Here is a 6,998-nt window from a genome sequence, read left to right as displayed (position 1 = left end):
ATGATACCCCCACCAAGTAGTTCTATCGTCTCTTTCGATTGGGGTCCATTGACTGCTTTCCACCTCCCATCTTATGTGCCTTTCCAGATCACAGTACAAGCCTATAATATGTTAGTACCTGACACTATATTATATGAAGGTGCATCTATTAACATCATGTCTTCTACTACTTGGCAAGATTTGGGTTCCCCACAACTTGTGCCTGTCACCCAGAATCTGTTGGCTTTCAAAGGAGGAACCAGTCAACCTTTAGGGATCCTTCTAAAGTTCCCTATTACTTTTTGAGGAAAGATCGTCTATATAGATGTGATGGTAGTCCAAGGTTTGTTAGATTTCAATCTTCTCCTTAGATGCGACTATGTTTATGTCATGGGAGCTCTTGTTTTTTCACTTTTCTATGTGGTTTGTTTTCCTCACGAAGGGATAATTGTGACTATTGATCAACTATCGTTCATTGGTCACCAAGCGCCTCCTTTGCAACCATTGTCCCCTATCAACTATTGTTTGCAATAAGTACCTTCCTCACCATAGGTCAATTATGTGGCTACTCGTTCTGTCTCCACATCTGTTGATGATCACACAGATGGTATATGACATTATGTACTGGGGGCATTGGAACCGGATCTGTCTATGGTACCAAATGACATGTATTGTTCCTAGAGTGTGGTTATTCCATCTAGTGAAGATCTCTTGGGAGCCATGTTCTCATGTGGTCCATGATCAGTTTAGTGAGGATAGTCCCTGATCTTGTGTCAACCTCATTAAAATATGAAATAAGGCATCATGAGCATAGCTTTTTGTCTTGTTTCAAGCTTGTTAAAAATGTGTTGGCTTAGTGGGGCCTGACCCAGGTTTGGAAGTGGTTTAGCTAAGCAAATCCCAGTATTACTAGCCTTTTCAGCAACAGTCTGTGGAGTACGGACTAAGTTCTCACCCGAAGTTGTATGGGAGGGTGCTGGAACCAGGTTTCCGCACCCTAGGGATGTTTTAATGAAGTTTCTGGAGGTTTGTGGTTCGAACTTGCGCGCTTGCGCTACACCGCACAACTATCTATCCTTCGTGACTCGTGGCACTACCTCGCACACCTCTATAAGGGCACGAATAAAGTACTACCCTGATCTCTATTCTTACTGCGCTATTATATTAGTGCTTAACTTAACTTGTGAGGGCTCATTGTTCTTATTACTTCATTCAACATTCAGGTAAGTGTGCGTAATCATAAATAGTATAAACGCATAGAGATAAAAAAAAACATAGATGCACAATATTCCGAATCAAACTTCTTTTTATTAGTAATCCTTTTCAAGTACAATCCCACTTACAGGCCCGACTCTGCCATATGCACACAGCTGCAGGGGTCCTCGCACTTAGCTACAGACTCTACTAGGCCTATGTGTTATAGACATTTTTGTGCCTTACAGCTATAAGCATGAAATGTCCATAATTCAAGGGATCCAAAGTCCCTAAAGATGTTGTTACAGCTCCTAAAAGAACAAGGTCAACCAATGACAGCTTCTCCCAGAAGTTCTCCACCAAAAACCACTCAGAAATAGTCAATTCAGGATCAATTCAGAGGCTCCACTAGCTGCCTGCGTTGAAATGCAGAGGTTACACTGTCTAGGTGCACTGCAACGCAGGTGGAAGCACTACCAGGGTGCGCTGAGCGGGAAATGACAAATGGCAAGCTCATTCAACGAGGTGGAAAGACCCTGGAAGCTTCCAGAATCTTCTCCAATGACACTTGCCTCAATGAATTTGACTAGTGATGAGTAAGAGGTTCTCAACCTCCAAGTGGAAGCAAGAACTGACAGAGAGAAGCCACAAGTCAAAACATAAGCTGACTCATCCTCTCTGCTTACATCTATATATGGATCTCTCACCCAGAGGTTCAAGAGGCTGGAATTTTGCACTTTGCAGAGAATTGTTGTTGGTTTGAGATTGAGATTAATACATTGGGTGATTTATGCTTTGTTGGAGGAGAGGAAGGGATTCCTTTGCTGGGAGGTAGATGCTGGATCAGAACTCACTTGGTTGTATCTCCTCTTGGACTTTATTATCATATCAATAAACTATTTGAGTTTCTCCTACATGTCGTATACCAATGATGTTTTGTTATGCTTACATGTTTAGCTTAATCTGATCTTGAGCTTTTTATGAATGTATATCTGTATCTTTGTGTAGTTTCTCTCTCTTGTGATCTTGCAGGAATTCGGTGAAGCTGGGCCGGTGAAGGAGCAAGAAGCTGGGAGCTACTGAAGAGAGGAGTGATTTGGATCGACAAACTAGCGGAAGACACAGGTTAGTTAGATCCTTCTTCCTCATTTACATTTCATAAAGAAGAATACTCAAATAAGTTTCCTTGTTTGTTGCTAAGGCACTATCACCTCTTAGAGTGGGATAGGGGCATTCCGAATTGGATACTTTTCCCAACAACAAATTGGCGACTCCACTGGGGAAACGACTACTCCTACGAGTTTTGTATCTGGCTGCAGCAGATACGACCATCACAATGGTTTTAGTTCAAGAAGTCGATGGAATTGAACACCCTATATATTATTTAAGTAGAAACTTAAATGATACAGCAAGTAAATATTCTTATGTTGAAAAACTAGCGCTTGCAGCTGTTCAAGCGATACAAAGGTTTCGACACTATGTCCTCTTTCAGAAAACTACCATTTTGTCTGATTGCAACCCCATGACTTATATATTGTCGCGACAGTTGTTGGGGGGCAGATATTCGAAATGGATAGCAATCCTTCGAGAGTTTGATATGGAATTTGTAAAATCTAAATCAAAGAAAGCTCTAGTTTTCGCAGAATTATTGTGCGATCTCCCATCGTCGTCCAACGATGAAACATCTGAAGAATCAATCGTGGATGAGAATTTGTTTCTGATATCTACAAGCAATGAGTGGTATGGAGATACAATAATTTATCTCCAAACCCAAAAGTTCAGGCCTAACACCTCCCGCTCAGAACAGAAACGTATATGATACCAAGAAAAAGACTACATGATCGTCGGTGATACGCTTTACCGTCGTGGTATCGATACAGTTCTGAGAAGGTGCCTCACCCATGAGGAGGCCGAAAAAGCCTTGAATGAGTGTCATTTAGGCGCGTGTGGGGGGCATCAATCTGGATATGCTACAGCACAAAAAAATCTTACGAGCAGGATACTTCTGGCCAACCATGTTCAAAGATTGCATAACCGCAGTCAGAAGTTGCCATGCTTGTCAAATTTTTGATAGCAAAACCAGAGGACCACCCTCACCTTTACAGCCAATAGTTGTTGTTGGGCCTTTCGCCAAATGGGGCATCGATTTCATGACATGTAACCCCACCTCGATTGGGGGGCATGGGTATATTATAGTCGCCGTTGACTATTTTACCAAATGGGCCGAGGTGATGCCTACATTAGATAACACTGGTGAAACAGCTGCCCTTTTCTTTTTCAATCATGTAGTCGCCAGATTCGGCATACCACAGGCTATAGTTATGGATCATGGATCGCATTTTCGCAATCACATGATGGTAGAATTAGCTGCCAAGCTAGGGCTATCTCACGACATCTCTACCCCGTATTATCCGCAAGCCAACGAACAAGTTGAAGTGATCAACAAAGTCCTGAAGCGTATGTTGCAAAGGATGATCGGAGTTCACAAAAGAAGGTGGCACCTAATCCTGTACTCAGCCTTGTGGGCTTACCGAACATCGGTAAGGAATGCGACTGGGTTCACACCTTTCCAACTGGTATATGACCTGGAAGCAGTCTTACCAGTCCAGTGTGAAATCTCGTCTCTTAAACTCGCAATTGATCTCCTCCCCGGAACTTCAGAAGAAGAAGGAGCCGAAAGCGACTGGGGGCAAACAGGTGTCGTCAAACAAAAATCCACACACAGCACTGACTAAGCCTAAATCGCCATGTGTCATATGCAAGGGAGACCACTTCCACAGAGATTGTCCCTGCATCCCTCAGATACTAAGGGACTGGTCTCCCTGTTTGCACAATCCGGTGGCATCAACCTCTGATAGCCATGTTGAATGCATACCGTCAACTAGCGAAAGTGAAGCCCTTGGACAAAAAGGGAGAGCTAGATCCCCCTGTAGACTGTGCGAAGGCAATCATGCCATCCACCATTGTCCCTTCTTAGACGAAGCGAAAAGAGTTTTGGATGATCGTCCGGTTTCACCGTTACGACTCCCTCCTGGATATAAAAAACTCTTGCAGAGTCCTTCGTTAGTTGAAAATCCAGCTAGCCCGCTCAAGTGGTCAGCTGAAGCGCCGGTCATTGAAGATGAACTAGCTGAATCCATACCCGACGAAAGTCAAAAGGTCGAGGCGGCAGTTGACCCGGTCTTGCCTTCAGAGGATTTATCTTAGAATGATACAGTCACTGAAGAGGATAAAGATGACACCATCCAAATTCTCTTCATCAACACAGACTCCGACGAGCACGGGGGCACTCCCTCCATTCCTTTATCGCAGGAAGGAGGTTCGTCAGAGCGATGCCCGGCCGTTTACTCGGTCCCACCACCAAGCAACCTAGTTGTCTCCTTCGACTGGAACCAACTAGGCAGACCCCGTTTGCCAGCAAGCATACCATTCAGAATTATCGTCCAAATATACAGAATGGTCATGGCTGGCACCATCATTGATGAGGGGGCATCTGTGAGTATCCTTTCCTCCACTTCTTGGAAAGTGCTTGGTTCGCCAGCGTTTTTGCCTGAAATGAGAAATCTGACAGGATTTGATAAAGGAACTAGTCGACCTTTAGGGATCCTCCCCAATGTGCCTATCACATTGAAAGGGAAGACCATTCAAATGAATGTGATGGTCCTTCAATGACCCTTGGATTATAACCTACTCCTTGGACGAGACTATATATATTGAATGGGAGCCATCGTCTCCTCACTCTTTAGAGTAATGTGTTTTCCGCATGAAGGAAGAATGGTCAAGCTCGTGGACCAGCTTTCTTTTCCCGGATCACGCATCGCAAATAGTCATATACCTTCCCTAAATGGTCTCTTCACACAAGAAATGTCTCAACCCATGGTCCATCCTCCCGATGAGCGCGAGTAATTCGGAAGGATATGACTGGAACCCAGGGGGCATGCGTCCTGGTCTGCTTCGGCAAGGAAACTTTGGGTATAGGGTAGGTTTCCGCGGGAGAATATGACTAGTATGTACCCCATCCGTCTTGGAAGAGGGGTTATTCTAGAATAAGATTCTTTTGTCAAAGTTATGTGTTTGGCGCTCGTTGTCACTCACCTTTGTCTATCTCGGTAGACATCGCCGAAGAAGTGTTTTGTTCGCTGCATTGATGAAACAATCTTTGGGTAACCTGAAAGAGGTAGGCCTTTCCTGGTAGAAAAAATGTTTTATCTACAAATTGAGGGGTAACCTTGAAATCGTACTTTATGCCTGGGGGCATGCAAAACTTTTTGAGTGCAAGAAAGGGGCAGCTATTTATTTTTTAAATTTTTAGGTCCTCCCTTTAAACCTGTAGGTCTAACCCTTTAAACTCGTAGGATTAGTCATTTCCGAACTTGCATAAAGAAAGGATTCCGGAGCAAAGCTTTGTAAGGCGCAAGCTCCATAAAAAATGGCATCTTACATGAGACATTCTTATCATATGACTGGATAATCGAGCAGTTTTAGCACATAGTTCATGCTCGTTAAAAAATAAACATAAGACTGAGCAGTGTTTTTCCGTGTTTAAGCTCGTTAAAAAATGAACTACCCTCCGGTAAATAACCACCGTGAATGTAACATTATCAGCCATTAAAGCCTTGGTCGTGTTTGCACCGTCACCTCCACTTTTCCATTGGCCAATCGTTCACCTCCATATGATTGTTTACCCATTTTGAGGAACAGCTGCGAAGAGTGATTTCACTAGCCATCCTTGTGACACTGCCGTGATTGGAAAATTCCAACCCTTACCTGGAATCAGCTGCTAACCCGTTTTCTCACTCGTTCCTCAAAAGACAAGTCTTCTTTAAGCTCTTTTCATCTGACTCGTAAAATATGAAAAGATTGCCGAGTTTTGGCCTTCCAGCTCGTTAAAGCGACCAGAAATGCTATCCCTCCTCTAGATTTTAATCTTTGTGGACTTGAGGGATTATTGCACAAAAAGATCGAGCGCTTGTTTTGTTCGGCTCGTTAAAACTATCGAAAACTCATCCCTTCTATATTGTTTTATACTTTTTCGGACTTAAGGGATTAGATGACAAAAAAGGACTTTCGGATTTGACTTTACGTACCTTTTCAGACTCTCTAAAAATGAAAAGGACCAAGTCATCTTTGTCGTTAGACTCGTTAAAAATATTAAATAGCGACAAACTTGTCTTTAGACGAGGATGAGTTTCACTATAGCTAGGCTCATTAAAACGTAGCGATGGGTTTGCCCGAAGGGAAAATTATAGAACAAGCATATGTTATCCTCCTCAAGCTTGACAAAAATAAAGAGGTACTGGTCAGCAATGACTGGGGAAAAATTGGGAAGAAACTCAAAGAACTTTATTGGTAACAAGTCGCTCTTGAACATGACACTTCCACTCCGTGCCTGAGTCGGGTTGGGTTGTTTCATTCACCGGTCACATCGCCATGGTCTCGCCATACCATCCACCTTTGGGGTAAATGCTACCAATCCATCACACAAGTGTCGCTGATATGTTCAAGAGGAGTCATCCAGAGAAGTCAACCGTGTTCCATCCACTACCATACATTATCCTTCATTCTTTCATGACCGCCACCCTGAATCATATATCATCAGATCGTTTTCACCTCCATCAAAATCATTTTCTCCGTTCTGTGTCACTGATGTGGGATACATTAAGGCCCTCCTTTGACGGATCGCTTTTGTCGACATCAGCTCATTATCCAAGAAGTTGATCTAGGAACAACCCTTTCAGTACTTTGAAGCTTGCATGCCTCAATGGTAAGTTTCTCACTTCCGGCGACAGGTATACATCAATGACCTTCGACCGAAAGATTTTGCG

Source organism: Pinus tabuliformis, chromosome 7 (assembly GCF_031772625.1).
Source record: "Pinus tabuliformis cultivar Carrire ecotype Pingquan chromosome 7, CPIR1, whole genome shotgun sequence".
NCBI classification, from domain to species: Eukaryota; Viridiplantae; Streptophyta; class Pinopsida; order Pinales; family Pinaceae; genus Pinus; species Pinus tabuliformis.
Note: the sequence above shows the minus strand (reverse complement) of the source record.